This window comes from Salvelinus sp. IW2-2015, unplaced genomic scaffold (genome assembly GCF_002910315.2).
Source record: "Salvelinus sp. IW2-2015 unplaced genomic scaffold, ASM291031v2 Un_scaffold4062, whole genome shotgun sequence".
Taxonomy (NCBI): Eukaryota; Metazoa; Chordata; class Actinopteri; order Salmoniformes; family Salmonidae; genus Salvelinus; species Salvelinus sp. IW2-2015.
In genome coordinates, this window is record NW_019945334.1 from 64680 (window position 1) to 75998 (window position 11319).

At 47.2% G+C, this 11319-nt stretch overlaps 1 pseudogene; it reads left to right on the forward strand.

Annotated features, from left to right (window-relative positions):
* Nucleotides 1–227: 227 nt before the first annotated feature.
* Nucleotides 228–11319, forward strand: part of LOC112076819 (zinc finger protein 609-like) — a 30831-nt pseudogene continuing 19739 nt past the window's right edge.

Below are 11319 nucleotides of genomic sequence, written 5' to 3' on the forward strand. Positions count from 1 at the left end.
CTAATCATGGTGGTGAGCAGAGAGAGGAAGAGAGGAGAGAGGGGCCAAGTCCACAAACAACCACCCTTTGACTAATCAAGCATCAGTTTACATCAAGGCCTTACTGGCATTCCTGGATGTCTCCCATGTGTTGAGACACACTTCCTCTCTGTGCATCCCTCCCACACAGATCTGCTGCTGTATACAGAGCTTTTTAAGTGATGTGTCTTCCCCCTTCTCTCTTGCAGATGGAATCTCCTGTCTCCACACCGGCCCCCTCCCCCTCCACATCCTGGCCGCCGTGGGCGACAACATCGCGTCCCCGTGCGAGCAGATAATGGTGCGCACGCGCTCGGTGGCGTCCAACACATCAGACGCGTCCCTGGCCACGGAGCCCGATTGCCTTGGTCCCTGCGAGCCCGGGACTAGCGTCAACCTGGAGGGCATTGTGTGGCAAGAGACCGAAGACGGTGAGTAGGCTAACATTAGCCACTGCATAGCCCGACAATTGGTCCACTGGTGTTGAACAGACAGAACAGCTGTGTTCTATTGGGCCTCAACACGTTTTGTTCAGTCTGGCCTTGAAGATAACAGAAAGCACTTGTTTTACTCTGCCCACGGGTAAAGACGCACATGTGCATCACCTCTAACATTTGCTCATTCAAGCCTTCCACTGAGGTCAAAGTTCAAGGTCTGTTGTTATTATAGTCCCACTAGCTTTCTCAGGAATTTGCCTAAAGTTCATGTTATGCTGCAAAGACCGACCTATTGAATGTCTCCTGACTCAAACCATGACTGTGAAGCTGCTTTCAGTCAATGAAATCACACTACTGGGGGCGGGTTTGGCCTGACTGGGCGGGTGTTGGCCTGACTGGGGGCGGGTGTGCCTCTTTTATATTTCCATGTTGCACAATTTGGACAATTTTAGCAGTAGTTGGCACTTGGCAGGTAGATGGGATCTTCCTGGATAGAAAGATGGGCAGTTCCTGGATGGCCTTAATGATTTGTTAGTATCCATACTCAACAGAACCCCTGGCAACACAAAGCCAGACTTCTTTTCAACTCTGCCTGATGGGTAGTAGGCCATGGCAACTCCACAACGTCGGCCTGAGTGAAATGCTACTTCTTGATCACACACATGCTATACATTCATTCCATTTGAAATGTGTATCACCAGCAGACCCAGTTTACAGGGCCTGAATAACTTCCCCTAATCTTCTGTCACACATGCAAAATAATGCAAACACCTCATCTTCAAAGCGGTGCATGTTCAATCGCTCGGTAAGCATGCGGGGTACAAATCGCCCACACTGCCACAGTCAGTGCGCCCTTCGATGCGTCCGTTCTGCGCCACTGAATATAAAGGCCGCCGCCTCATCAACATTCCAGTCCTCCGTGGCGGCTCCAGCCGTGGGCACTGGGTTCTATTCATCCCAGTCCTCCAGACGGCTCCAGGCGTGGGCACTGGGTCTTAGTCATCCCAGTCCTCCATGACGGCTCCAGCCGTGGGCACTGGGTCTTATTCATCCCAGTCCTCCATGGCGGCTCCAGCCGTGGGCACTGGGTCTTATTCATCCCAGTCCTCCATGACGGCTCCAGCCGTGGGCACTGGGTCTTATTCATCCCAGTCCTCCATGACGGCTCCAGCCGTGGGCACTGGGTCTTATTCATCCAGTCCTCCATGACGGCTCCAGCCGTGGGCACTGGGTCTTAGTCATCCCAGTCCTCCATGGCGGCTCCAGCCGTGGGCACTGGTCTTATTCATCCCAGTCCTCCATGACGGCTCCAGCCGTGGGCACTGGTCTTAGTCATCCAGTCCTCCATGGCGGCTCCAGCCGCTACTACATCTGTTAGTGACATGTCCGTAGCTACAAGCCAGCCAGCCAGCATCTACTATGAGTGCTGTTTGGTTCGCTCTCCCTGGGTGCTGTTTGGTGCGCTTCTCCCTGGTGTGTTTGGTAGTGGTTGAAGACCCCAGTGTGTTAATGTGACTCCACTCTGCTGGGCTCAGGAGAAGTAGAGGGGGTCAGTGGTTTCAGAGCGGGAGGAGGTGGAGGGGTCAGTGGTTTCAGAGGTGGGAGGGGTCAGTGGTTTCAGAGGTGGGAGGGGTCAGTGGTTTCAGGGTGGGAGGGGTCAGTGGTTTCAGAGGTGGGAGGGGTCAGTGGTTTTCAGAGGTGGGAGGGGGTCAGTGGTTTCAGAGGTGGAGGGGGTCAGTGGTTTCAGAGGTGGGAGGGGGTCAGTGGTTTCAGAGGTGGGGGATTGGGAGAAGTACTCTGTTCTGCAGGTGTAGACTGTTGTTATGGTCCCCGGTGCTGGTGAAACATTTGGGGTTGCCTGAGTGCATATCCCCTCGCTTTGAAGCCAGTGTTTTGTCTCTCTGAAGTGGACAGATCTATATCTCAGTGACACCCTGTGTGGGTGGACAGTGGAACAAACAAGTCCTCTGGTAGAGATGACATAGACAAAGCACTTTAAAACACCTCCCCATAGCTTGTAACACATCTCTACATTTATTTGTGTTTAAAAAATGCATTTTTATTTAGTCAGGTAAGATGGGTAAGAACACATTTTATTTTATAATAGCATAGATTATCCTGTGCTAGTTTTATCCACAGTTGAACAACAACCTACTGGCTAGGGTTTAATCAGAGCCCAGTTACTCAGTTCCTTTTCAAGGCTCTATGTTCCCCTTCTCCCCCGAGAGAGACTTAAAAACAGACAACTTAACACATGGGAACCAAATGAGTAAACCTAGGCATGAGCAGAGCCCCAGAGCCAATCAGAGAACAGTGTGATTAGCCGTGATGTTAAGCAGTTCTGCCTCCTGCATGGCAACTCTCACATGGAGCTGCTCAGGCATGCAGTGTGGCGAGCATGTAGCTTGTTTAGCATGCCGCACAACAGCTGCATTTTCACCTCTCCCTTTTGCCCTTGTGGGAGTCAATGAACAACAGACACCAGTTAAACATCTGCACCTCGCCGGAATGAAGAGCGCCAGAGAAAGGAAAGGTGGTTGAGGTGGAGGGGGAAAAAAGAAGAATCTAGTCCCAAAAAACATGTCCGGCCGGATTCACCTTTTCCCCAGGCTTCTGATATTATGTCTAGTCTTAGCATGAATGATTTATCCAACGTAATTTGCGCATAAAGGTAACAACCTAGATAGATTTGACCTCCAAATAGCCACCTTTTTAAAGGTAAGTTATGCATCCGTATGTGAATCAATTAGCTTTTCACCCATGTCAAGGAGCTGGTAGAGTCTCCACTCTCTCTGACACATTCAACCCTGAACATGAGAGAAGGAGAGTCTGGYATGGAGGTGTTTGAGTCGGATGGCTTGCAGTGCAGGAAATGAAGACCAAGGGAGGAGCAGGAATGGTATTTTAAGGCTGAGCTCTGACACATCCCTCAGCATGGATATGGTGACAGGCTAGGGTCTCCGCTGCAGTGCCCTGGGCCAACCCTCCCAGGCCTCGCACGCCGCTGATACTTCCAAAATGTCAGCTCTGAAAATCCTAGGAAAGTTTATTGCTCTTGAAGCGCGGCCCAGAAAGCCGCTCGCTCCTGGGGCCAGGGAACACAACTGATTCCCAGCCAACGCTGCAGCCCACGCCAAAGCTGTGTTACCCCTGTCAACCTCTCTTTCTCTCTCCACACACAGCAGGCTATTCCCCTAGCGGTCACACAGGCACCTTGCCTTAATAGATCAATAATACAGGCTGATTGGGAAAAAATGTTTCCTGGATTATTTATACATCTCCATCATTGGAGGATTAAGACTGTTAGCTTTAGCCGCCATAGTTATTTGGCGTCGGAGCAGAAAAAGAGGTCGCTACAGAACGGATATTATCATATAAACATTTGGAGAAGTCTTAAGCAGCGCTGACTCTAGTCAGTGTTTGGAGGAAGCATGTTGTATGAAAGGTCCTCTGGGTTCTGGAGCGCACTGCCGGTCATGCTGTCTTACTCTTTTCAACACCACCACCTGTCAAAGGCKTCATTGAAATGTTTTTCTAAAGGGCGGCGCCTTGCTCTCCTTGAGCTTGCTCAGTGCTATGCCCTTGATGTACCGGAGCGAACATTGACAAGAGGCCCGTAGCTGTCTACACTGGCCAGCGAGGAAGAAGGGGAGGAAAATAATCATAATCAAACACCAAGAGCTCTTGTTTTACAGTAGAGGAGGACATGTCAGGAAGAACGGAATAATTAAATGGATGTTCAATTGAGCCTTCACTTTCTCCCTCCCTCTCTCTTCCCTTCACTTCCCTCTCTTTCCCTTCACTTCCCTCTCTCTTTCCCTTCACCTCCCTCTCTCTTTCCCTCACCTCCCTCTCTCTTTCCCTTCACCTCCTCTCTCCCTCCTCCCTTCTGTAGTCTTCACTCCATATCAATTGTCAAAGTGGCCAATTTCCCAAGTGTTGCTTGCAGCTCACCACACAAGACACATTTGGAATTGAATTCCATGCTGTTCAGGGGCAGGCCATTCTTTCTGGCTGACAACTGCATCCTTCCATACACTCCATAGCGCAACCTTAACCCACTCCATAGCCGCAACTGACCATAACCATACCAATAGCCACACCATAGCAACCTTGACCACTCCAATAGGCCGCAACCTTGACCACTCATAGCCACTGACCATCCAATAGCCGCAACCTTACCACTCCAATAGCCGCAACCTTGACCCACTCCATAGACGCAACTAACCATCTAGCCGCAACCTGAACCCACTCCATAGACCGCAACCGTGACCCACTCCATTAGACCGCAACCGGACCCACTCCATTAGACCGCAACCGTGACCCACTCCATTAGACCGCAACCGTGACCCACTCCATTAGACCGCAACCGTGACCCACTCCATTGACCGCAACGTGACCACTCATTAGACCGCAACCGTGACCCACTCCATTAGACCGCAACCGTGACCCACTCCATTAGACCGCAACCGTGACCCACTCCAATAGACCGCAACCGTGACCCACTCCAATGGCCGCAACCGGACCCACTCCATAGGCCGCAACCGGACCCACTCCATTAGGCCGCAACCGGACCCACTCCATTAGACGCGACCCATCCAATAGCCGCAACCTACCCACTCCAATAGGCCGCAACCGTGACCCACTCCAATAGGCCGCAACCGTGACCACTCCAATAGGCCGCAACCGTGACCCACTCCAATAGGCGCAACCTTAACCTCTAACGAGTCACAAACCCGGATCCGGGATCCCCCATCAAAAAAGCAGACTAGCATAGCCTAGCCTAAAGCTACAGGGATATCATATAATAATGTGATGTCCCAAGACACCAAATGAAAGATACAGATCTTGTGAATCCAGCCATCATTTCCGATTTTTAAAATGTTTTACAGGGACACAATGTATTTTATTAGCTAACCACCATAGCAAAAGACGCAACTTTTTTTTTCACCATTTTTTTCACCTTTTTCCTGCATAGGTAGCCATCACTAATTCGACCAAATAAGATATAATAGTCACTAACCAAGAAAAACTTCATCAGATGACAGTCTGATAACATATTTATTGTATAGCATTGTTTTGTTAGAAACTTTGCATATTTCAGGTATAAATCACAGTTCTACATTGCAGCTGCAATCTGAAATAGCGTCGATGCGGCCAGAATAATTACAGAGACCAACGTCAAATACCTAATTACTCATCATAAAACATTTCTGAAAAATACACAGCGTACAGCAAATGAAAGCCCAACATCTTGTGAATCCAGCCAATATGTCAGATTTTTTAAGTGTTTTACAGCAAAACACAATATAGCATTATATTGGTTACCACAATAGCCAGAAACACAACCGCATTTACCAGCAGCAAAGGTTAGCGATCGTAACAATCCAGCAAAAGATATATAATTTGACTACCTTGATAAACTTCATCAGATGACAGTCCTGTAACATCTATTAAACAATGCATATAAGTTTTGTTCGAAAATGTGCATATTTACAGACACAATCGTGGTTATACAATGTGATCAGTAGCAACATTTCAGGCATTCTGGCCGGCGCCATTTGGAGAGGCACCTAATCTAATCATAAATAATCGTAAACTTGACTAAAAAATACAGGTTGGACAGCAAATGAAAGATGCATTAGTTTATTAATGCAACCGCTGTGTTAGATTTTTAAAATTAACGTTCTAGACATACAGTGTGCGTTACAGCCAGACCAGTGCAGAAATTAATGGCGGACAAATCCTTTTACATTTTTCCACATAAATACGGATTATCATAAATAGCTCTTACTTTTGGAGAGCTTCCATCCAGAATCTTGGGCAAGTTGTCCTTTGTCCAAAAGAATCGTTGCTCGGTTGTAAAACGTCCTCCTCAACTTTGGAAATAGCAGCTAACATTAGTATGTGGCGCAGACATGCCCAAATCATGGGTCCAAGCCTTGGATTTCAACTTCCACTCTGATTTTAATGTATGGTGGCTGATGGGAAATCAATGTTACTAGTATGCTTTCGGACATTGACAGCACAAGAACTAAAGCCACTGATGTGTTTAAATTGAGACTCATATTTTAATTTGAATGCTACTATGTTTGATATATATCTTGCGCACATCAAAAGTATTTCACYGTTTCAAATGACACATGAATTTAATCTTTCTAGATAGATTTTTGTTGCACACCATTAATGCCAGCTCCAGTATTAGCACAATGCCTGTATCATTCCCCTGTAGTTAACTGATGTGTATCCACACCATTTTTCTCAGTTCCCTCTTATCTCCACKATCCCTTKATGAACCAGGCWGTCATGGCAACATGGCTGGTGTGAGCAAAGTGCTTTAACCCCCACAGGGACACGTAGAGGTTTACAAACCTTATTAGCAGGCATATTTACATCAGTCGCTCGCTGTGTGTGTGCACAGGGATAATTACCTCAGCTGATTGTACGGCACATATGAACGATTGAGCTTTTTCTCAGGGCTTTTAGCAGGATTATTAAAGCAATTTACAGAACCTTTTCTCTTAACCTAAACTTTAAATAAAACCGTTTGGTGAATGATGTACATTGACATGTGTTCAACCTTCTCTTATTTCARTGACATGATGCCATGATCGATAATTTGGCTTCGCTGCATTTGTATCAGTTAAAGAGATTGTAACAAACTCATATTAGCTCTGAACCTGAAAGGGGCAAAACAAGTGGCGGGGTGACCAGTTTGTTGTGGTTTCAACTGCATATCAAATGAAATCCAATTTGATTTGTCACATGCGCCGAAAACAACCGGTGTAGAGCTTACGTGAAATGCTTTCTTACAAGCCCTTAACCTGCAGTTCAAGAAATAGAGTTAATTAAGATTTACAAAAAATAAAATGAAAAGTAACACAATAAAATAACAACAATGATGCTGTATACAGGKGGTACCGGTACCAAGTCAATTTGTGGAGGTACAGGTTAGTCAAAGTGACTATGCATAGATAATAAACAGCGAGAAGGAGCATTGTAAAAACAAAGGAGGTGGGTGGGGGGGGTGTAAATAATCTGGGTGGCTACCCTCTGTCAGGATGCTCTCCATGGTTCAGCTGTTGAAATTCTTGAGGATCTGGGGACTCATGCCAAATCTTTTCAGTCTCCTGAGGGGGGAAAAGGCTTTGTCGTGCCAACTGTCTTGGTGTGTTTGGGCTACGATAGTTTGTTGGTGATGTGGACACCAAGGAACTTGAAACTCTCGACCCACTCCACTACCACAATGTCAATGGGGGCCTGTTCGGGCCTCCTTTTCCTATAGTCCACAATCAGCTCCTTTGTCTTGCTTACATTGAGATGAGAGGTTGTTGTCCTGGAAACACACTGCCAGGTCCCTGACCTCCTGCCTACAGGCTGTTTCATCGTTGTCGGTGATCAGGCCTACCACCGTTGTCGTCAGCAAACTTAATGATGGTGTTGGAGTCGTGTTTGGCCACGCAGTCGTGGGTGAGCAGGGAGTACAGGAGGGGACTAAGCATGCACCCCATGTTGAGGATCAGCGTGGCAGATGTGGTGTTGCCTACCCTTACAAAACTGGGGGCGGCCTGTCAGGAAGTATAGGATCCAGTTGCAGAGGGAGGTGTTTAGTCCCAGGGTCCTTAGCTTTGTGATGAGATTAGAGGGCACTATGGTGTTGAATGCTGCGCTCTAGTCTATGAACAGCATTCTCACATAGGTGTTCATTTTGTCCAGGTGGGAAAGGGCAGTGTGGAGCGCATTTGAGATTGCATCATCTGTGGAGCTGTTGGGACGGTATGCGAATTGGAGAGGGTCTAGGGTTTCCGGGATGATGGTACTGTGAGCCATGACCAGCCTTTCGAAGCACTTCATGGCCCCCGACGTGAGTGCTTAGTCATTTAGGCATGTTACCTTCGCTTTCTTGGGCACAGGGACTGTGACGGTCTGCTTGAAACGTGTAGTTATTAGATTCGGTCAGGGAGAGGTTGAAAATATCAGATTGCCCCTTCGATTGGAATGGTCAGAGTAAAGGCCAAAGCCATTTGGATCCATGTGGAGAAGGAGAAATCTGAGGTACCTRAAGGACTTGGATTAGCTTTAAACCTTCATAATCGCAGTCGGAGACGGAGAATGCTGAGAAGCGGCTAAATGTGTGTTGAGTAGGAGAGGTTCAGGGGTCGGCCGTGTCCCTGTGGCCGGCAGGCTTGACCAGCTGCAGGGGAGCTGATTATGGAGCTCCCAGTAACCTAATGAAACGTGTCAGTGGGGACCTGGGAGCCGCTGACCCATGCATCCAGGAGCAACCTCCTGACTGATAGTCTCTGCCATTAGGGTCTTATTCATTAGTAGTATACAAGAACCAAGGAGTCCAGTGGTGGAGCGTTTAGGGACAGGGGCACTATTTGTTGCTCAGTGGAAATTAGAGGTGAAATACAGGCCAATCGTTCTCATTAATGTTGGTTTCAATCACTTGGCTCAGGCGACCCTAATGAGGTTGATGGAAAGGGGGGAGGAGGAGTGAGAGGGTGGGGGGAGGAGGGAGAGGGTAGGGGGTGAAGTGAGAGGGGGGAGGGTGGGCCACTGGTGTCTCTGCCTGCTTCCCCCACTGAACTCTCATTTCAAAGGGTTGGCCTTGTTTTTTTAACTGACCCCGTCTGGTCCCTTTACTGCGAACAAGTCCAGAGACTACACAGAGAGATCACAAACGCACGTCTTCCCGATAATCAAGCTACAAACACCTTGAGGATTTCAGCCTGTCAGTTTTAACTGCCTTCTGAACTGTTGAAATGATCTGCTTCATTTGTTATGTCCTAGGATGACTTTGTTTGCTGATATTGGCGTTGGGATTTTGGCAAGGAGTGCATTGATGATTATTAAGTTATGTTTCCATATGTACGCCGACACGGCTACAATAAACCCCTCTCCCAACCTGATTAGCTGTACAGTTTAGCAGATAGTATTTCGATCAACATTTTTTTGGTTGCTTTTAATACGTATTAACATGCGCATACAAATTCTGCCAATATTGGAGCACAGCACAGTCACTGAGTGAGTTAAATGCTGACAAAATGCCAAAGACAACATAGCTGTTCAGTTGCTTTTTCCTATTCAGCCAGTATTGGCTGCCAGTATCATTTTGCATTAGCTTGTCTGTCRAGACAGGGGTGGGCAGGGTGTTAAAGGTGCTGGATAAGCCCTCTAACGTCACGCAAGGCCAAACTCAATGGCCTGGCCGGCCCATCACAATGCTTTCCAGTTGGTGCCGGTTGAAAGAGCAAGAGCTGGGGGTGAGCACTAGTGTTTACCATCTGGACTGGAGTAGGACGGGGCCAGTGGCCAAGTGTCACCAGGTTCCTGTAAACGTATGTAGAAATGACTTCTACGCTCACCAACTGGCAACCACTTTCAGTGCCAGAGGCAGTCCTGCAGCAGAAAGACAGACGAGACCTGCACTAGGGAAGATGGAGGGGAGAGGGTTTGACACAGGAAAGGGAGAGGGGGGGGGCGGGGGGAGGAGAGGTTTCCTGAGCTAATAAAATACGTGCAGGAATGGAAGCTGCCAGCCAGCATTCTTGTGCTATTAGACAAGTTACTTCACTGCAGACTCCAGTTTCTACTGCAGTGCTGAGATGGCATGCTGAGGTCACCGGGCGGTGGGCTATGGGGTAATAAATCTAGGCTGTTTTTAAACCGGGAGACTACTTGCTCTCGTCTGCAACCCTATGCTTTTTTTGTAGGTGTTTTTATTATTGAATTTGTCAACGAAAAAAATGACTTGCCTTGCAAATGATCACCTGTCATAAATTCTCATCAGCTTTAGATCAGTTTGTGTCATATTATGATCAGCCTTAAACAGTTGTTTTTATTTTATGCGTGGTCATTGATGAGTAACAAAGTTATGGAGAGAGGTGTAGCACACTTCCTAACCTATCGGTGTTGGTGAATATTGTATTCTCCAAACTGATCTGTGATTTCCACTAGTGTGTGTGTGATATAGGCTATTGTATGATCTCACCCCAAGTCATYCCATTGGATGATCTCACCTCAAGCTAAAGTTGGATTTAACGTGCCAGGTCATGTATCTCCTAGCCTGGCCATGCATGCCTAGAGAAACTAGTGGTTCTGAGTGCTGCCAACTTAACGCCAGCGAAATGACAACACAGTAGCCCCCTAGTCAGCCACATACCAGAAAAGTTGAGGATATTTCTGTACCGGGTTCTTGCTTCTCTCCTGCAGCGCTGGCTGCTGATGCCCAGAACATCAGACATTAATTTAACAATATCTTTGCTTTAGCACTCCGCTAAGGGCTCCTGGCAGAATCATTAAGCTCTGCTGGATCGTTACACCCTCAGGCTGAATAGGAACTACAGAGCCATCACTAAAGCAAAGGCCTCATATGTGTTTTTCCCTGTAATAGCACAATATTTTTCTCTCTGGGAAGTCTGATGCTTGGTAGCAAAGTCAAGATGGAGGACGGCAAATCATTTTACATACAAATAAGAAAACTATCGGTGCTACCGAAGGATCTTGCAGTGGTAATGTAGAACTGACAACATTATAATAGACAGCAGTAATGTAGAACTGACAACATTATAGTAGACAGCAGTAATGGAGAACAAGGTCCACCGCAACAGCCCCTATTTAAATAGATCAGACAGGGGTTCCTGGGCATACTCTCAAAGCAGGATCCCTACTATAATGTTGTCAGTTCTCCATTACTGCTGTCTACTATAAATGTTGTCAGTTCTCCATTACTGCTGTCTATTATAAATGTTGTCAGTTCTCCATTACTGCTGTCTATTATAAAATGTTGTCAGTTCTCCATTACTGCTGTCTATTATAAATGTTGTCAGTTCTCCATTACTGCTGTCTATTATAATGT